The following is a 22,504-nucleotide window of genomic DNA, read 5'->3' on the forward strand; positions in this document are numbered from 1 at the left end:
ATGGCATTTAAAAAAATTTTTTTTTTTTTACACGGCTCCAGTGGTGCTTAAACAAATTCCATCAATGTGTTAAATTCATCATTCCTTCAAGTTTTTCACATTCAAACATGGCAATATCACAATTTAGCATCATTGTTCAATAAAACTAAAACGTGTGAAGGCTTTCAACAATGAGACTCGGGTCATGTACATTTTCATGGTGTTATAAATGTATCAAGCTCAACATGAGCAGTTATTCCACAACCTTAGAACAAGAGAAACTACTTAGACTTACAATCTTCTATTTTAGGAACATGAACAGTTCTCCACGAACCACCCTCTAGCCCACTTCCCCCCCTGACAGACTCTTTGCTCAGACATTAGAGCAAAGCAAGGCTGAAAGCAATGGCAAGCAGGAGTGCAAGTTTAGGAGCCTCTAAAGCCAAGATCAGTGGGATTTATGGGATTCTAATCAATGGTGGAGGTATAGTTAAAGAGCTCTCTCTCAACCCAAAGGCACCTATTAGTCATCCTTACAGAGCATCTCCTGACAGCCTCTCACATAAACCTATCCAAAGAATTTCTACACAAAGACTCTGTATTGACAAAATGTTTTCACTTTTTTTTAAAGCAATGATAAGGCCAGTGATGTATGAGAAAAATAAATGAATGATGTATGGCTGGAGGACAACAAAGTAAGCCAAAATAACACAATACGGTTTAGTGATTAGTGAACCTGTTGAATGCCCCTGAGGTTGTACACATTGGAATTTCAACAGTTGCCCAGAACTTCATAGTTATAAATAAGAGACGGATTATTTACAATTTCCAATTTTTCCTACTAGAAAAAATATTTGGAAATGTGAACAAATGGGAGGTCAGCCAGCATCCTAAAATGACATTAGTAGTTATTTCAATTAAGTTCCAGTATTCTGTTTCAGTTACAGTATAAAGATTTTTCATCGTTTACATTTTATGGATTGACATGAAACCAGAAAAGAAACTTTCACAATGGTCATTGCACCGGACTATTGCGAGATTAGTTATTCAAACTGCTCAAAGTGCTAGAGGACTCTGCATCTTTTTGCAAAATTGTCAAAAAAATAAATAAATAAAAATTTGGCCCGGCATTACCAGATAACTAGCAACCCTTTATTGCTCAGTGACTGTTTTTCTCAATGTCATTATGTCTCAAAAGTGTGCTCTGTCAATTGACTGTCTGTTGTCGTACTAGAGTGGGTCCAACTACCGGAGACAAATTCCTTGTGTGTTTTTTGGACATACTTGGCAAATAAACATAGTTGTGATTCGGATTCTGATCTCATCAGTGGTGAAGATCACATGACCAGGAAGTCCACAGTGTGCCCTCCAATCAGCAAAAAACAAACAAACAAAAAAACACTACATCTCTTTTGTCACACAGTGAGATATCAGTAATACAACAAACAGTTACAGCAGGTTATGCCATGCATAACATTGATAAAAGTTACATGCAAAACTCTTAGTGGGTACACTTGCAGGTGCACACAAGCGTGAAGAAAACGTTAACACATCTGAACATGGATGGCAATTGTCATGGTGCTTCTACAACGCTCGCTCTCTGTTTGTTCTCTTCCTCTGTCTTCTTGCTAGAATGTCGCCTACAGCCTTTCAGACTTTGAACTCTCTGTCAATAACCAATTTTGTTGCTCCTCCCCACCTTTCACCCACGCTCTCTCTCGTTGCCCAGCATTGATTGTTCGGTGTTCAAACATCAGCTGAAAAGAGAAAAAAAAAAAAAAAAACCCACACAGCCTGTCACTTGTCAGGCATGGGGAGAGCGGGCTCGGGTAGGGTAAGGTGGCGGGGGGGAATAGCACGAGAGACAGCCCAATAGAGCGAGATGGTGGTTCACTTAGAAAGAATGAGAGAAGAGCCCTGCGAATTTGGATAAACCTCTTACTGCGTGTGCGTGAGTGGGTGTGTGTATTCTGGGGCCTGCACACTTTAATTAAAACACTTTTAGATGATGGAGGTAAGAGAGCAACAGACAATGTATTTCTCTTGCCCAGTCTCTCTCAGAGATAATGCAGTTGGGAGGTTTTAAGTGGAAGCGGTGTTTTTGGGCCAGTGTACAAACATCCATCAGAGCTCAGCAGCCGGCAATTTGTGCAGATAGGAGGACCAACAGCTCCTTGCATTGCGACACAACATGACTTTTATTACTCTAATGGTAGAAAACAGACAGCTGGAAAGCATCGGGTTCGGGACATTCTTTTCAAGAAAAACATGTACAGAGACACGCTAACATGCTAACCTGTGTTTAAGAAGTCACTTCTACCTTTATTGTACAAAGAACCTTTTCAAAGGTGTAAAATTAATTCAATTCAGTTTGATAGTTATGAAGGGTACTAAAATAATTGTCAAAAATATAATGTATGTTCATGGCTCAACATATACAATCACACACCAAAAGATTTAATAGAAACCTTGAGTTTACTTTTAGAATTATGATTTATTTTATTTTTTTTTAGGACATACTATAGCATACTACAAAATAAACCTAAAAATGTGTGTCACTGATTGCAAATGAAATTTGTCAGTGTGCACAAACAAAATGTAAAAAACTTAACATAGACCGATATTCTTTCCTTCAGCCTTTTCAGTGTGAGGAAATACACTGAACAAAAATATAAACGCAACACTTTTGTTTTTGTTCCCATTTTTCGTGAGCTGGACTCAAAGATCTAAAACTTCTTCTCCATACACAAAAGGCCATTTCCCTCAAATATTGTTCACAAATCTATTTAAATCTGTGTTAGTGAGCATTTCTCTTTTGTCGAGATAATCCATCCCACCTCACAGGTGTGACATATCAAGATGCTGATTAGACAGCATGATTGTTGCACAGGTGTGCCTTAGGCTGGCCACAATAAAAGGCCACTCTGAAAGTGCAGTTTTGCTTTATTGTGGGGGTCTTGGGTGGGGGTCAGAAAAACATGCAATATTTAGTGTGACCACCATTTGCCTCACAGCAGTGCAACACATCTCCTTCGCATAGACTTGATCAGGTTGTTGATTGTGGCCTGTGGAATGTTCAATGGCTGTGCGAAGTTGCTGCATATTGGCAGGAACTGGAACACGCTGTCGTATACGCCGATCAAGAGCATCCCAAAAATGCTCAATGGGTGACATGTTCGGGGAGTATGCTGGCTCTGCAAGAACTGGGATGTTTTCAGCTTCCAGGAATTGTGTCCAGATCCTTGCAACATGAGGTGATGGTCGTGGATGAATAGCACAACAATGGGCCTGAGGATCTCGTCACGGTATCTCTGTGCATTCAAAATGCCATCAATAAAATGCACCTGTGTTCGTTGCCCATTACATACGCCTGCCCATACCATAACCTCACCGCCACCATTGGCCACTCGATCCACAACGTTGACATCAGCAAACCGCTCACCCACACAACGCCACCCACGCTGTCCTGAACAGTGAAAACCGGGATTCATCCATGAAGAGAACACCTCTCCAACCTCTCCAACGATCACATTCGCCATCGAATGTGATCATTTTCCCACTCAAGTCGGTTACAACAAGGACTTGCAGTCAGGTCGAGACCCCGATGAGGACAGCGAGCATGCAGATGAGCGTCCCTGAGACGGTTTCTGACAGTTTGTGCAGAAATTATTTGGTTATGCAAACCGATTGTTGCAGCAGCTGTCCGGGTGGCTGGTCTCAGACAATCTTGGAGGTGAACATGCTGGTTGTGGAGGTCCTGGGCTGGTGTCGTCTGCGGTTGTGAGGCCGGTTTGATATACTGCCATATTGTCTGAAACGCCTTTGGAGACTGCTTATGCAATTCACAGGCAACAGCTCTGGTGGACATTCCTGCAGTCAGCATGCCAACTGCACGATCCCTCAGAACTTGCAACATCTTTGGCATTGTGCTGGGTGATAAAACTTCAAATTTCAAAGTGGCCTTTTATTGTGGCCAGCCTATGGCACACCAGTGCAATAATCAATGCTGTCTAATCAGCATGATGATATGCCACACCTGTGAGGTGGGATTGATTATCTCGACAAAGGAGAAATGCTCACTAACACAGATTTAGTCAGATTTGTGAACAATATTTGAGGGAAATGGCTTTTTGGGTATGTAGAAAACGTTTTCGATCTTAGAGTCCACTTCACGAAAAATGGGAGAAAAACTAAAGTGTTGCGTTTATATTTTTGTTCAGTGTAAATGAGAACAATGTTGTATTTAAAAGTGTCCAGAATTAGATGTATTTTTTTTCCCCAAATCGCTGGCCTAACATCATAACTGCCAAAGTAATTTTTGGAACGTTTTCAGAAAGCAAGAAAAAAACAAGCAAGCAAGCAAAGCCCAGTTGCCTTGATTCAAACTTTGCGGATTACCATGACATGGATGACTGAGAATCTACACTAAACAGACAAAGTCAAAGACACAATTTATAACAAGCACATTGGTATTTATTTTTACTTGATATTGTGACAGTAAGTTAAAAATCACTTGGGCAATTATGCTATTCAGACATTAATGAAATGTTTTCAGGCTCCAAAACACAGTTCACATGTACGGTAAATGGCTTAAAGGCCAGGGCAAAACCATTTTCATCCACACACCACAATAGAAACAAACATTAAGTCAGGGTTTTCTCTACCAAATTGTACTGTGGTTAGCTGAAATGGTCTGTATCGCTTGGTGAAAATGTGTGTAGTAAAACTAAGGCTGTGAGTGTGTGGCACACTGTGAGACTCAATGCTATGTAATCAATGTGACAGTAATGGAGCGTGACCACACAAGAAGGCAGGACTGGGAGTCGTCTGGACCAAAGAGATGTGCTGGAAAGACAAGAAAGCTTGGCCAGAGTCAGGTCAAGAGCCACTAATCGACGAGTGGAGAAAGGATGGGGTTAGTAAGTACCTGAATCTAGTTGATGTCTGCACATCTCACCACGATGGTACAATCTCCTCTCACTTGCAAATACATCGTAAACACACAATCGTAAGTCTCAGTATGCGGACTCCAGTGAGGAGTTAAAAGAATGTAATTTTCTTTACCATTCCACACTGTGCTCAAATGTGCAAACTTTAGCTGTTAAACTACAGGGAGACATTACAATAAAGAGCATGCATGCAGATTCCCCCTACACAGTATACCTGTAGTTCAGGTGTCCTGCCAGGACAAAAGCCAACAAACAACAGCAAATAATTTCTCTTCCTCCGCTCCAGTTGGGTGTACGACATAAAAATGCTTTTTGTCTTTCTCTCTCAACTCCAGTCCTGGCTGCTGGATTCAAATGGCTTCAGTGAACACACAAATAGGTACAACAGCCCACAGCTAGGAAGTACAAATGAGTCACTGTGGACAAACAGCTGTATGAACAGAAAGCCAAAAGCCATGTTCTTATCAAGCAGTACAGTATAATTCAGATCTGTACAAATGTGCATGACATTGTACTTTCAGAAATTCTGTGTAAGACCAAGTTTACTATTTTATTTGTGGCGAGCGGAACTAAACTTCCCCACTCAACGTGCACACACACAGTCATCAAATGTTCCACATGATCATCACACTTTCAAAGAACAACTGCCACAGTCCCCCACCACACATACCTATGCAGATACACACGTGCACACACAGCCAGAGGCAGGCTGAAAGTAGCAACGATGGATGGAGTGGGACAGTTTCTCCTTGACTTCTTTAAAGGACAATTACATTGAGTGATTTATGGACCAACTGAGTTCATCATCATCAGTGCAAACAACAGTCAACGGGGGGCAGACCGAAGAAATGCAAAGAATAAAACATTTTTACATTTTAGATGATATGTGCATGGAAAATTACAGAATGTGTATGTTGGCATGTGGTGATTGGAGTGCAGGTTGGACACAGCATCTCTTCTCAAATCAACAAAGGCCGACCGAGTGTGAAGATTCATAGAGTTTGCCCATCTGACTAAGCCCACATGCACACACACACACACACACACACACACACTTGTGCAACCAATTCCACTTCAAGCAGCCTCCTTCAACAGCGGCAGAGAGAGAGAAAAAAGACATCTTTTAATAAGGAATTCACTTGTAAACAAACACACACACTTCATTGTGGTTACCCAGACAGCAGGAGGCAGGAAGCAGATTTTGACATCCCGCTAAGATTGCGCAGATCTAACACTGTGTCCCCGCGGTTGTTACATGATGGCCTTGTGAATTTCTTGTATGGATATTTTGATACTGTCACCAATATGAGCACCACATGGCTCTGACACTTTGTACTCTCCATGAGGACTCCAACAGACTTAATCCTTAACACCGGCAGCCACACACATTCAAATGCCTTGATTCTTCCAACTCTTTGCTGCCTGGAAATTCATAGTTGTAATAACTTTGTTAGCCAGAGTTTTAAAAAGTTGGACAATTTAAAAGAGTTTAAAACACATTAAACTCTAAATGTATAATGATTAAAAAAATCCATTATAGAGGTTTGATATGGCAAATATGGTAGAGTTACTATTATTGCATATGAATAGATACTAGAATTTGTAGTGCTACTGTGAATTTGTAGTGCTACTGTGACAAGAATTGATTGTATACACTGTACTGGCTGGTTTATAATTATCCCTGTGTGCAACACAAGGGACAGCCTACTCAAAGTGAGACTGCGTGAGTGTGTTTTTAAATGTATGGGTAAGTGTGACTGCAAGATTGGGAGCGCTAAGAGGATTTGTGGTTGTGTTGTAGCAGCCAACCCACTGGCGCTACCAGTGCCGTAGAGTGGACTGGACAAGCAGGGGGTGGGCCCTGTTTTGGCCGGAAATGTATTCTGCCGCAACTAGAGGGCGCCACCCCCACAGAGCTCATTAATCATAGCCCATCAAAAAGTGGCCCTGTGCCGTTTGTGTGCGCGCCCCAGAGACCTCCTGCTGCATGGGAACACGGGAGTAGGCAAGTAGCACAATCAATCACTATCAAAGGTGCAGAAGGGAGACGCTGGGCGAGAGGCAGAAGGAGGAGGCACCGTGGGTGACACAACGTTGTTTTCCTATTATGCGCTCGAAATTACAGAGCAATGTCGCACTTAGAGGTCAGGTTAGACCAACACGCGTCTAGTCCCAACAGTACAGTAAGTGTTTTGCATACGGCGCCAATGCTTGTCTGCCCCACGACTGTGCAGCTGCCTGATGAGCAATGCCCAGAAATCTACCCAGTGTGGCTGGTTGCCATGGCTGGTATTCACTTGGAGCACAGTCCTCTTGAGGCCTGCAGCCTACACAGACATTAACTACAGTATAGATCACACACTTCCCTTTTTTGTTTTTGTTTTGCCTGCTTACCTTGTAAGATTTGGTTGCAGCCTATCTGTCCCTTTTCATTTATTGCATGTGTGTGTGTGTGTGTTTGAGTGTAATATATATATATATATATGTATATATATATATATCAATTTTCAACACCGCTTATCCTGGTGAGGGTCGCGGGACGCTGGAGCCTATCCCAGCTGACTTCGGGCGAAAGGCGGACTACACCCTGAACTGGTCGCCAGTCAGTCGCAGGGCACATATAGACACGGACAACCATTCACACTCACATTCACACCGTCACTGAGTGGGAACTGTAACCCACGCTGCCTGCACCAAAGTCAGGCGAGTGTACCACTACACCATCAGTGACTTCTATATATATATATATGTCTGTATGTATGTGTGTGTGTGTGTGTGTGTGTGTGTGTGTGTGTGTGTGTGTGTGTGTGTGCATGTAAACATTGTGAAAAGATGAGCAGTACAATGGAAGTTGGGGCCATTTAAATGGGAGTAATTACACGAGAAGATGAGGTGCATTCCTTCCTGAGGGCAAACTGATTATAGGCCTCACCTCTCTGGACCCCTGTAATTAAGCACACACACACACACACACAGACACACAGACACACACACTACACCCCCCTTTCTGAAAAAACAAAAACACCACCACCACTCCCACAATCACAATGTCCCTAACCCTATGTGGTAAAGTTACCACCTTCATTCATTCATTCATTTTCCATACCGCTGATCCTCACTATGGTCGCTGGCATGCTGCAGCCTATCCCAGTTGACTTCGGGCGGGAGGTGGGGTACACCCTGAACTGGTCGCCAGACAATCGCAGGGCACATATAAAACAAACAACCATTCGCACTCACATTCATACCTACAGACAATTTAGAGTCTTCAATTAACCTACCACACATGTTTTTGGGATGTGGGAGGAAACCAGAGTACCCGGAGAAATTCCACGCAGGGATGGGGAGAACATGCAAACTCCACACAGGCGAGGCCGGATTTGAACCCGGGTCCTCAGAACTGTGAGGCAGATGTGCTAACTAGTCCTGAAATAAACTCCACCTGACTTTGTCCTTACCCATTTCTTTATTGCCACATGCAGACACTTGCAAGTGTTTGTGTTTTAACAAATGCCAGAATTTCCCTTCCAGGTAAATCTGTACTGTTTCTTACTCCACTTTGGTATCCCTTAGCGGTCCTTACACAAAGGAGGGCGGACTTGTGCACATGACCTCACACTTAAAAGACCTCGTCAAAACCAGTCAGTCCACCACAGTCAGGGATTCCAGTCAGATTGGAGACATACAGACTGTGAAATTACACATTCCTCTCTGTAACACCCTAAATTGTTGCAAATAACCCATGCTTAGAGGTCCTGCTCCTCTTTCATTTATTCTCTGACACCAAGTCTGTGTAGGACAACAAGAAGACCGTTTGTGTGGTTCTCAGAATTGCATCTACTTACTCAAATTACAATATTCTCCTAACAAGAAAAACCATTAATAAAGCGGGATTTGAGCATGACATTTTATTTCACCCTGATTTTTAATTCTTATCTAGCAAAAAAGTCCACAAATGCAGGGTTGGATGAGTGTGGTGTGAAGAATTTAAAAACACGATCCCCTAAAACTCCATCAAACACCTGATGAGATTAACTGCACCAGAGATGGTGACTGTGGCTGGACAACAATATCCATTGACAAACTCCAAAATCTTGCAAATGGAAGCTTATAACTGGAAGCATCTCCACAGTTTTTTCTCTAAGAAGCATACTGTAAACACTTGAGTCACAACAGCAGTTGTTACACAATCACACGCAATTGGTCAACCTTTTAAGTTAAACCTGTTGCTTTATTCAGACACACACACACACACACAAAACGCCTTATGTGACTCTGACCAGTCCTTAGGTGTGAATATGAGTATAAATGGCTGTTTCTCTCTCTGAGCCATGCAATTGGTTGGCAACCAGGGTGTACCCCACCTCACACCCAAAGTCATCTGGGATATGCTGATAAACCCACAACCCTAATGAGGATTAACACTTTCGAGTACGGCTTGATGGATGGGTTATAGACATTGAACTCTCTGTCCAAGAAACTTAAAATGTGTTACACTTAAGATGGGCATATGATTGTAAATATGAATTTAGAAGTGTTGTCTTTAAATTGTAACTCACACTCCATGAGTGAATTGCCTTCGACAGCCAATGATTAAAGTGTTCATGTTCATAGTATATGAACCAACTACTTCAGTCCTGTAGAGTCCGGTAATGCTTGGGTCAAACTGTTTATGTCTGTCAAACAAAGTCAAAAGGGGACTGTTTGTGTTAAAACAATGCTAATGTTTTCCTTTCTTTCTTGATCAGTGCTGAAATCTCAAGGAAAGAGACACAAGTGTATAATCTCACAGAAAGTAGATACACAGTAATTACTGTAAGTACTTCCTGCCATCCAATAGTAAGTACTTCCTACCATTCATTTGTTGTCTGTCACGATGCCTCACTGGAATAAATAGAGGAACCAAGACACATTATTTCTTGTAAATGAATAATTTTTTGAGCAGTTAAGTAAAATTTCCCATGGCACACCTGAAGATTGCTCATGGCACACTGGTTGGGAATCACTGCTCTACACTCTTCAAAAGATGATTTGCACATACTGTTCATCCACTTTGACCAGGGGCATGTCGGTGAAAAGGCTCCAATTTTAGAAACTGTAGTCCATGATTTTCGTGGCCAACCAAATTTTGTGCACATTTCTGACACTTAAGAAATTCATCCGACTGCTGTATGAGCGGTCAGAAGCTCTCAATTGGTGACAAATGAGGCCCCAAACAAGTGATTTGGAATCTGGCGAGATTATCACATTGCATGCCCAGTTTTAACTACAGGCTACAAACAGACTAGAAAAAAAGGTAAGCGAAATCTTGTGTATTTGGTGAAAATGTGGCTTTATCAAGTGACAACCACCGTGATTATGAAAAGGTTTGGCAGAAGGCGTCACAACATATGTGTTTTTCATGATTTGATATGACAACTCTGCATGCCCAAGAGACAGGAAGTCAACTGGCGCTGTACAAATGAAATCAGACACTCTGATCAGGTGATAATTAAAGAGAGATGAGAATGTCGGGGGCTTGGTGAGAGACGCTGATATATTGCAGGAGAAGACAGATGGATTAAAAATGAAAGGGCCGCATTTCTTCGAGCTTTACGGAGACTGTGAGCAAAGGCTGGGGAAGACAGAAATAGAGGTAGTTGAGGAAAGAATTTGAGCAAAAGGACTAGAAAATGGGAGCGATGGAGGGGCAAGTACAAGAAGCTGGGAGGAGGGAGCCAAGGGTGTAAGTGGGTAGCTGCGCCAGGAGCTACGTGAGGAAAGAGAGAAGGTATGTTGATGGAAAGAGCGAGGGGAAAAGAAATGGAGAGAGACATAGAAATAGTCCCTGGGTGCAGTTCAAGTGCAACTCTTGATAACTATGAGTGAGTGTGTGTGTGTGTGTGTGTATGCACACTGGCTATGGTTGCCACAGTATCTGGTTCTATTGGAGAAGCCTGCTGCTATAATGTGTTGTGACAGGGGCTGATTCTTGTGACTAACTGCTTTGGCAGGGGAGCTTCTCTGTCATGCTAATGAACAGATGAGCCGGTTTGACAGCGGATCGACGTGCCGAATGCGTGTGACGATTATCACAACACACACATGCGTACACATACTACAGAGAGCGACTGAGGCAATATGTGCGCCGCTCATGGCAGAGCTCACGAGCCTCTCCACAAATGACAGCACATGTGACAAAGTGAGGAACAACGAGCCACACAAACACCGTAAGCGTTTGCGTCACTCTGCTTCTTCATTACGTCCCATTGCATCGGCGAAATCCCAAGACATGTTAGCCTAGCCTCAGTGACTGTGTGTGTAGCTGGTGGGTTATAGGCGAAATATTTGTACCATTTTTATATCAGATACTGTCAAAGGCAAAAACTATCATTGAGAGCATGTGTGAACTGATGAAAAATGCGTAGCCTCTCACTTGCAATCTTATGTTTTAGTTTAAAGACATTAGTCCTTTCCCCCAGTGTGATGAGTCAACATGAATGCGTCAATCATTCATGAGGCTTTGGCTCCTGACTGACATTCTTTGCTGCTCTGCCCTGCAGCTAAAAACATGCCCTCGACCTGTAGATAAGAGGAGTAGGGAAAAGAGGTTAGAACAAATCCCATAATTGGGACAACTATGACGGACTGACTGGAAGAATGCCGATGAAGACAGATATGCAAAATAAATATGTAAAAATCTAAAAAAATACGCAAATGAGAGTGAAATGCTCATGTGTACATCAGTTGGAAGATGGTTGTCACACACGCGATGCCAAGATGACTGTTTTCTCGCTCACCCTCAAGACTTTCTTGTCTCCTCCTTCTGCCATCACCTGGACTTGGCAGGTTACGCTTCTGGTGAGTCAGCCAAGCAAATTGAGCAAATTCACAACAAACTGCATTAAAATGGTACACCAGTGCATCTTGAGTTATGTCACTGTACCACCAACTATATAATGGCAAAGGTTTCATTCAGAAACATACTGTGACTATGACACCCTGTAAATTCACTTACAATAATTTTGAATTTTGAACATATTGAAATTGTCTGTCTACTCTTGAAACTTTTTAGTGAAACAATTTATAAAAACAGAGTATGCTCTTGTTTCCAAAACAATATAGAGTTACACAGCTAACATAGAGCAATGGCTGTGAATAGATAGATTCTCAGCTCTGGTGCTGAAACTGTCAACTAATGTTTACTTGTGGTGTGTTATTATGAAAACTACAACCTTTTTTTCATGTGACAAACAGGGTGGTACATACTGTGATATGCAACAAAACCTGCACATTTTAGCACTTACAAGACAATGTCCCTTTTTGGCACAGAAAAGGGATATATAAGGTCTATGCACCCCTGTTCAAATACCAGGTTTTTGTGATATAAAAATATGACACCAAGGTAACTAATTTCAAACTTCTTCCAATAACATTAACTATAACTTGTACAACTCAATGGAGGGGGGAAAAAAAAGAAATCTTTCGAGAGAGGGGGTTAAAAAAAACAACCAAGATAATGTGGTTGCACTGTGGCTTCAACTTGAAAGCGAAAAAAATGAACAGCTGAATTTTGGGGTTAGTCAGAGCCACTGTAAATAGAGGCAGGTATGTATGATTACATAACATTTTACAGGAGTTTGAATGATATTGGTTCTTTCTGAATACAGCCACATCACCAGTTATAATAGTTATTTTTTTACTTCCCCGTCTCGAAAAGATTTCTTTTGTTTCATTGAGTTGTACAGGGTATACTGTATTATGTATAGGTCACATTAATGATGGAAAAAGTTTTGAAAGGATTTATCATAGTCTTATTTCTTTATATCACAAAAACATGGCATCTTTTTTAGATCCACAGTATTTAAGCCTCAATGTTTGGTTAGTCCATTGGTTGCTTACACAGTAAAAAACCATCCGACATGTAGACAATATTCTCATAGGGCGTGTGTGTGTGTGTGTGTCACTGCTAGCAAGGTCTACACTGGGCAGTATATTAGACACTTACCTGTTCATCATGCATTGGTGGACTCTAGCAGTCTGAAAAAGTTATTATTTGAATGGCTCTGATCCACTGAGCCTCTCAGAAACTACAGGCAGCCCAGGGTCAGCAGGCCAATGACTCCCAACAGCATCGTTTTGTTTTGTTTACGGGGCATATTTTTTCAATAGAGTGTTTTTTTGGTTAGTATGTGTGGACTGACTCCCTCTCTGGGTGTCCCACTCAGTGCTGGTGAAGAGGTTTGTGTAACCCATTAGGATGATGAAGAGGCCTTTCATCAGTGCACACCCTCAGGCCAGGCACTGACAGGAGCTTTACTTCGACAGGCCTCTCAAACACACCACTCCACATGAGACAGCACCCAGTGACGAGGTCCGCAGGTGATCCCAACGCACACACACTCACACACAGCAAAGAAGCGCAACCTTTTTGTTGTCAACTTTCCACTTCAGCTGTTACACACTGGGGGACAATGCCCGGGATTTTTTTTTGCAAAGGTTATTACATAACAACAAAAAGACATGAATACTTATCATACATATCCTAAAAGATAAGCGAATCTACTCGCGATTGAAGAAGCTTTATTGTCAATTCCACAATAATGTAAAAACATGCAAAGAATTGAAAAAATGTTTCTGTCTGAAATTAGCCATAGTTTACAGAAGGTTAGTTAGGTTATAATAAGACGATAACATAAATAAATACACAAATAAATTATAAAAAAAAGACGTGTGGTCAATTTTAAGAGGCTGTTGACAATGATCCATCGCCCCATTCAAATTATATATATATATATATATATATATACATACATACATACACATACATACATATACATACATACACACACACACACACATGCACACACACACACACACACACACACACACACGTACACACACATATCCATATAACCCGGCTGCATTGCTCAGTGTGTAAGGTTGGGCATCGTTTGAATTTGAGCGATTCCGGTCCCGATTCCGGTTCCTCATTTCAATTCTGGTTCCAAACGATTATTGATTCCGATTCGTTTAGGGGGCTGGTTCAAAAACTTTGCATGGTTTAAATAAAGGGTGTCCAAATTATGAACCTCCGTTTTCTTAGCAGCTTGCAGCATAAACTAAAATGAAAATCTGACTCGGGGTTCTTTATAACCAGTATCAATATCGAACCTATAAACTAGAAGGCAATGTGTGTGGAACTAACCCAATTGACTTAATATTCGTTCATAATGGTTTTAAAAGTTAAATATAGCATTGTTAAAATAGTTATTTGTGACTGTTTTATCAAGTCAAATGGTTTATGTGCAAGACTTATCTTGACTTTGTGTTTTAAGCATGTAGCCATTTATTTAGAAGGGTACGCACCAGAACTCAGCATTTTGGCACGAAAAATAACTTCACACAACAGCGATAAAAACGAAAGTAAAACGAGACGCAAGAAAAAGAGTAATGGATGGAACCAAATGCTCTGTAAAACGTTGATTCCTTTACCTACCCACCGATGAGACACAGGGTTAGTGTTTGTGATACTGTGAGACAACGTTTTTGTGCATTTTGTCCCAATTCATTGTGATGTAAAGTTGCTAGTTTGACCTTTGGCGAGGTTTTAGCTCAATGTTAAGCTTGTTATGTTATGTTAACTGTTTCTACTTTTTTCCCTGTATGGTCAAGTCATTTATATTTTATTTTTGTGTCTGTCATCAGCTCTTACGTATGTTTGAAGACTAAAGTAAACGCTAAAAACAGAGAAACGGAATGTTTGTCCCTATCCCAATCGGTTCTCGATTCCCAACCCTATCAGTGTGCGACGGGCTTAATGTTGTCATCAAATGAACCAGTCTATGTCCTGTACAAAATTTGACCTGTCCATGAAAATCAGTTTGTTAACCAGGGTCGGGTAAAATAATTTACATCTGATGTTGAGTCTGTAATAAAAGTACAATGTAAAAGTAAAAGTACTATGCATGCATCGCAGGGAATGAAAGGCCTTGCAATGAGTTTTAAAATAAAAGTTTTTAAACAGATTTCACCATCTTCATGTCTTCTGTGCCAAACTTTGAAAACCCCTTTAGTGAACAATTATTGTTGGTCTCATTAAAAAAAACAACAAAAAAAAACAGGATCATGACATTTTTTTAAAATGTATTTATTTAAAATTAATGATTTAATTTAATGTTGAACTTTTAATACAAAATACTCACAAGCAGACACAGGCAGCATGGCGAGGTAGTGGTTAGCACATCTGCCTCAAAGTCAGGAGATGCAGGTGTGAATCTCCTTGGGCACATCTTTTTGAGGAGTTTGCATGTTCTTACCATGCTTGTGTGGGTTTTCTGTGGGAACTCTGTTTTCACCTCCTAATATTCTTCTTAAGTTGAAGACCCAAAATTGACCATAGGTGTCAATGTGAGTGTGAATGGTTGCTTGTCTGTATGAGCCATGTAATTTACTGATGACCAATCCAGGATGTACACTGCCTCTCACCCAAAGTCAGCTGGGATAGGCTCCAGTTACCCGTGACCCTAAAGAGGACAAACCGATTTGGAAAATGGATGGATATTGTGCATAAAATAGTCTCTAACTAAATGCTCACCGTGTACTTCTTATTGAATATTAGCCAATAAAGTTCAGTATATGAGGAGGACGCGAGAAGGCTCAAGAGGCAGAACATCTTGACTAATTTCTCACTCAGTATTCTGATCTATTTTTAATCATCGGCGTACAGAGACTAATAGCATAACAGCCATGCAGGGCTCAGTCCAAATGGGCAAAGTCATTCATCAAATGGGTAGTGAGAGAGGAAGACAGAGCATGAGATGAGAAAGGAAAGAAGACAGGTATAGAGGGAGGGAAGAGACAAAGATAAAGTGAGAGTACAAGCGACAAGTGGAAAAGACTGAGGGAGCGAGACAGAAATTGATAAAGACAGGGAGCAAAAAGACAACAAAAGCCAGAGGAGCCACAGGAGGCAAGACGACCTGCTTTCATAGAAGGAGTATTGATTACTTAAACATGAAAAGCAAAAGAAAGGGTCTTGCATAGAGAGGAGATAAATGAACTCACTAAAGTAGGCTTGAAAACACCAAACTGGGCTAGAGTAACCAACAAAACTGCATAATCGTTCTTAAAATCTAATAAAGTGAAAGCAAGTCACGAAGCTGGTGGCAGCTGCTTCATCTATCGCTAGGATGACTAATAAAGTCTGATGGATAAAAGATATGACAGGTCGGGAGTGGGACGACTGGGCTAAATACTGTATATACACAGAGAACATTACTACAAAGCATATGGGAGATGACTTGCTCTGATTAAATCTCATTCTATGATGGATTTATGAGGCAGCCTAAAAATTATACTGTAGTGTATATGGGCAGTTTAGGAGACACATTTATTTTTGTCATTTATGGCGACATTACATTAAAGTCCTTTCCAATGATTGTCTTACAACATTAATCATAGCTACAACTTGGTTAAATCCTACAAATGTTTCCGATTTGGGGCAAAGATGCCCTAAATGCTATTTGTTGAACTATATGAGACTGGGAAATGCAAAAGTGATTACTTTATGGAGGCAAAAAGGTAACGCAGAGAAAGTAACCGACTGTAAGTTATTACCATTTGTTAATAAATAGATGCAAAGAAGCTAAACTATTACAATTTATGCATCTATCCAATTTGTTGACCGCGTGTCCTCATTAGGGTCACAGTTGAGCTGGAGTCTATGCCAGCTAACTTTGGGCGAGAGGCAGGGCAGATGCAGGACTGGTCGCCAGCTAATTGCAGGGCACATGCAAATATATGCTAAACACCAACATGATTGGCAGCATCTTTGATCATTTTTGCATAGTGCAAAGTTTGAATAAGCACAGTAAACAATGACATTATATTCACAGCTGTTAAAGAAGGATTTGTATAACTAACACATAATGTTGGCTTTATTGCGATAGCTATTTCTTGTTGAAACACAGTCGACAGTAGGGAAAATAAGCCCCTCAAGTTGCACAAAACTTTGCTTCCAAGCTGATGCCACACGAGACTCATCATTGTTAAGAATGTTCAGTCTACTTAGAACATTGCATGTACAGGATTTTTGATGGTGACAGTTTGACCCTGGAACAGATTATTTCCATTCCCATGACTTTTAATGAGGAAAAGGGTTTCCAAATCCGAGGTCAAACCGTGTTCTGAAATCAATTGTGTTTGAACTTAAAGCCACTGTACTTGTTTAAATTTCTATTCTTCTTATTGATGTAATCATTCTCAGGTAAGTCATCACTATTTGTGTATCTCTCAATGCTCTAGAAATATGACTCCTACTGTATTGACATGTTCACCTTGAAATGTCTCTGGTCCAAACAAGTATGAGTGCACCTGTTTGGGTGGTCAACCAGAGCATCAAAAGCATTATTACAGGTACATCAGCAGACACCAATGTAAACCAAGTACAGTGTATGTCAACCAAATGAAAATATGTACAAATATTCACAAAGCAAAACATGACAGCTGATTGAAGCAAGGTAACATCATCCAGGATACACACAGAGGTTGGGTATTGTTGAAGCAGCTTTGCAGCGGCACGCTCATAAGACAGAAAATAATTACCTAGCGCAAATCTGTGAGTCAGGCATTGCTATGTTGCGTTAACGCCCCAACGCTCTACTGGCCAGCATTGTAATGTCTTCACGGTTCAGCACCCAGCACAATGACGAAACAAGTACACCACATCACTGACCGTAGGTACCCAAAGGTCTTGAGGCTTATGCCATGGGGTACCTAACCTGTCTGTGACGGTTGGCCTCTTATTTATGGGTGCCATAAAAATCCTTTCTCCACTCCATGTAAAACAAAATGAAAATATAACAACCTATAGACTAGTTATTTATCTCCGATCTCTCTCCATTAAATATTAGTCAGTGCGGGATGGATGAAATGACTCTGACATTAATATGCATTACATATTGTCATCTACAATCACTTCAATGGCAGTGGAAACAATGAACACAATCAGTGGGGCAAATAAAAAGAATAGGAAATGGGGATGGAGGACTGACAAATGGAGAGAAGAGGTGAAGCTACCAGAGTACATGGAGAGAGTGACAAAGAAGACAGCAAAGCACACACACAACGCACACGCACACACAAACACACACGGCTGGGCCTCGAGAGAAGTACAAAGTAATGAAAAGTACACTGCAGCATGCTCTACCTTTAAGTCACCAACAGCAAGCACAAACACTGGATGACATCTCCCCCATCTAACCCGCTTTATCTCCTCCATGACCACATATGAGCAATAATTCCAATCTTTGCCTGCTCTTCCACTTTCCATCTTCGCTCTCACTTGCACAGGCCCTGGCTAAAGTTGCATATCATGTGGTCCATTAAGAATCCAGGGGGTGTGAAGCACTGAGACCAAAATATCCACAGGGCTCTCTGTTTCTCTCACCAACTCATAGATTGAACACCGCAGGGTAATATCACAATAAGCTCTCCTTGTCCCTGTCCCCCCATGCAGTTCTATAATTCATCTTAATTGAGAAAAACAAGCAAGTAAAGGGGAGCACTAGAAGGATGTAAAGTGCAGTTCACGTGTTTCTGGGATTCGGGGATTTTGTGTATGTTTTCTCTCTGGAAAGGGAAACGATAGGAGTTTACGGTTTCCAAATATATTGACCTTTCAGCATACTTTTCTCACATAGGCACAACTGAGGTACTTTGAGTACCCAGAATGTTCAAACAAGTTTTTTTTTTTACTTTCTTCCTGTTCTTTCCAAAACAGTTTCTATCAGCTCTTTTGAGACATGAACAAAAAAAAAAAAAATCAATCTGGCCTCATCAGGTTTCAACTTTTCAATACGAAATAACCGTCCGGATTGGTGGTCGATTGAGGCCCATCTTATATTTCAGCATACTGTTGAACATTCGTGACTACATTTCTGATGTTCAATCAATACAGAAGTAATGCATGAAGAGCAAAGGGGATTTCAACACTGGCTGCTACTGTGCCAAGCTTCTGCCACAGTTCCACAAGTGGATACATGTTTTTTTTTTTTTTTTTTTTAAATAGAGTACAGTAACGTTTATGTTTGCTTGCATTTTTTTTTTCATCCACGCTTCAAAGCCTGCGCTATCTAGGGCATTGGTCCCCACTTTTAATCAATTTTCAAAACACAGGAGTACTAAGGCAGCCAGGATTTCCCAGCAGGACTGTAGAGAGTGGACATAGCAATAATAATAACAACACAAAATCTAATCAGAATTATGCTCTAAAGAGATTAGGTCAGAATAATCCCCAGAATAAACACAAATAGGGAGGGAGGTTGCCACTCCAAATACAGTACAGAGGAAAGCCACATTGCTTATGTGTGGATGTTTATTCTATATTGTGGCATTTACAATGGATTTTTGGGCAGCCAAGAAGCCACACTGAGCATTCTAGTGGGGATTAATACAGTACAGTAGTCCTTATTTGAAATTAAATTTGGCATTCTGTTATGCATGAACAGCCCACATGCAACACAATACAAAATCACATAAGAATTACAAATAACTAATGTATTAAATGTATAATCTGGGGTGAGTGGTTTAATATAAAACAGGCGTTCAAAACATCAAATTTCAAGAGAAAAAAAACAACATTAAAATTAATAATTTAATTGACTGGTTAATTTCCCCCCGGGTCGATCAAGGAAACTGCTGTGTCTCGCGCCACCTTGAGGTACCATACCATTGCAGTTTGTACCTCAGCCAAACAAGTGGAGTCAAAAAGTTACCACTTTTTGGATATCTTAGGCTACGTTCACACTGCAGGGCATGGTGCCCAATTCCGATTTTTTGTTCAATCCGATCACTTTATGTAGTCGTTCACATGACAAAAACAAATGCGACTGTGGACGGAACGCGTCCGTGACGTCACACGCATGCACATAAAACAGGACGTCACATTGTCCATGCGCACAAACAAGGGCCGCCGTGTTTATGGAAGTAAACATGGTCCCTTGCGTCGGTCTCGACATGACGCATTTGTGGCAATTTCAAGGTTTTTGTGAAACCGCAGCAAACATTTTCTTATAGCTATCAGTTCTAAAGCATATTCTTTCGCCACTGTTTTCTGCTCCTTTGTTCGCTGTTGCTTTTGTGGCGTGTCTATTTTGTCAAACGATTGTGACGTTTGTCACCTTTTGATGACGTATAGGTCGGATAAGCGCCACGTGAGCGTCCAGATTGCACTTGTAACGGATACATATCCATTTTACTGTATTTCCACATATGAAAGAGGAATGGGTCGGAAACGAAAAATAAAAAGAGAAAAATTAAAAAAAAAGAAATTTATTTATTTTACCCACAATTGGGTAAAATAAATAAATAAATCGGGATTGACCTGCAGTGTGACCATAGCGTTAGTGCCCATCAGAACGCAACAAAATGCGTACTGTAACAAAAAATTGCACTTGGTAAAAACTAAGCATACCTCAATACCATCTTACAGTTTTTCTAAGTAACAAGTAGTTTTGAGTAAAACAGTAAATAGTGTAGGACACATCCAGTCAGCAGCATAACACAAAAACATTAAACCTCGTTACACTAAACTTTGTAGCGTGGTGGTTACAGGAAATATATGGGGGAAAAAATGGAAATTAGGAAAAAAGTGCAAATTCAGGAATTTATTTTCAATGATGGACTCACTCTGACATCAATAGAACTGTCCACCCCCAGAATCGAAATTGTATAACCAATTATCTGTTCATCATCTTCCACGGAGCAGGACTGCTAACTCATACAATAGATTGGTTAAAAAAAAAAAAAAACACACACAAATGGGATGCAACAACAATTATCACAGTTGTTAAAAAGTTGGTCCGTGCACTGAATTGCATTCTAGTTATATACGGTCTTTACAGCATTGTTAAAATGTAAAGGTAGCTTCAGATGTTTGCACAGTACTGAATATGGAATTAAAACCAACCTCTACATGCTGTCTTATACTGTATAACCATTTTAACCAATTGCAACTTGTATGTGTTGATTGACTTCGCAGTTGTGGCTTTGCTGGTGCTGACGTTGTGTGGTCAGGGTTCAGGGGTCTGTGTGGACAAGGCCTGAGGAGACCTTGAGGTCACCGGCTGCCTTTCTGCTGAGCCAGCTATTGTGCAGCATGCATGGCCGCACAACTTCATGTCTATTCAGAGTCTATTCAGCAGCTTCAGCTAAGTGTAATAGAAGAACCTGCTCCATTGTCCGACGCAAAGTCTGTTTGAGCTCGGCTCACTTCATCTCCCAGTGAGTTCATAGAAACAGATAAGTCTCAAAGAATAGGGGCGGATTTACACAAGAAAAAAAAGACACGTTCAACACATTCAGGTCAATTCCAGCTCTCTAACAACAAGCTGCTTGACCTCACTGGAGGATCTTTGTATAATGTCTCAAAAGAGAAGAGGGGAGTAGACTTCTCATCCCATATACAGCCACTTACTCTATAAACACTAACAGGTCATTTAACTCAGTTTATTTCCATTCCCTCTCAGTTTCAAGGAATGAAATTTGATGCATTAAAATATCCCAATTCAGAAATGGCTGACAAGAGATCAGCGACACTGCTCAGAAGTTCACAATTCCCAAAGTGTTGTGTAAGTATATGACCATGCACACAAAATGGCCAAATTACTCTTAAAAAAGCCATCTAGCGGTATCAGCACAACTAAGTCAGAGAGTGCAATGGCTTTCTCATTTAAAGTGCCTCCAAAGAGCCCATTATTACCTTCCCAGAATGCAAATGTGCTATGGGGGAATTAGAGGTTGAGCCAATACCAGTGTAAGCCCATAAAAATCTGCCCTTCCATGATCATTCAGCGACATGAGTCATGGGCAAGACTGGGACACTGGCCTTTAAATGTGTCATAATTATGAGTCTATGCTTGAAATTAATGGTGGTGCTTTGTATTTCTCTCCCACAGGGCGGGAACCAAGCCACGCATATGTTAGTGTCAGCGCTGCTAATGAAATAAATAAACTTGTAATCGTACTTGTTAGGCCGCCATAAGTGGCAGGTAAAGACAAGGGGCCCGCGGGGATAAATGTCTTGTTTCAGATCTTACCCCATCAAGAGGTATTTAGGGATGTTAGAGGGGGCTGCTATTTTGTTTGTAGAGACAGACTCCCTCATCCAGCATGTCTCAGTGTAATTACACGCTACAGAAGACCTTCATTCCTGTCTTCTACACACAGAAAGATGAAAGATAGGAGACAGGCATGTAATCGCCTCTTTTTCTGAAAGAGGGGTAAAGAAAGATAATAGAAGGACAAAAGGTTATAGAGTGTCTGTTAGATTTTAATAAACCTCCCCTGTCTCTTGTTTACTTCTGTCTACTGTCTTTCATTACCCTAGCAGTTTCCTGTTGTCTGCTTCAAGATGTGTAAAATTCAGTGTTAGTTTTTATAAGGCCCATTGCTGAGCGTTAACATAAAAGCTGCATGCACATTTGCACGTATCCATGTACAGGCACTCTGACAGAGGTGTGTGTGGGAAGTGACATGCACACACGAAGTATAACAACATGACATCAGCTCTGGGAAGTTGAACTACATCCATGAAG

At 41.0% G+C, this 22,504-nt stretch overlaps 1 protein-coding gene across 1 annotated transcript in view; it reads right to left on the reverse strand.

The window, feature by feature from the left end:
* unc5b (unc-5 netrin receptor B) overlaps window positions 1-22,504 on the reverse strand; it is a 54,130-nt gene that overhangs the window by 20,973 nt on the left and 10,653 nt on the right.

Source organism: Phycodurus eques, chromosome 11 (assembly GCF_024500275.1).
Source record: "Phycodurus eques isolate BA_2022a chromosome 11, UOR_Pequ_1.1, whole genome shotgun sequence".
In the NCBI taxonomy this organism is placed as follows: Eukaryota; Metazoa; Chordata; class Actinopteri; order Syngnathiformes; family Syngnathidae; genus Phycodurus; species Phycodurus eques.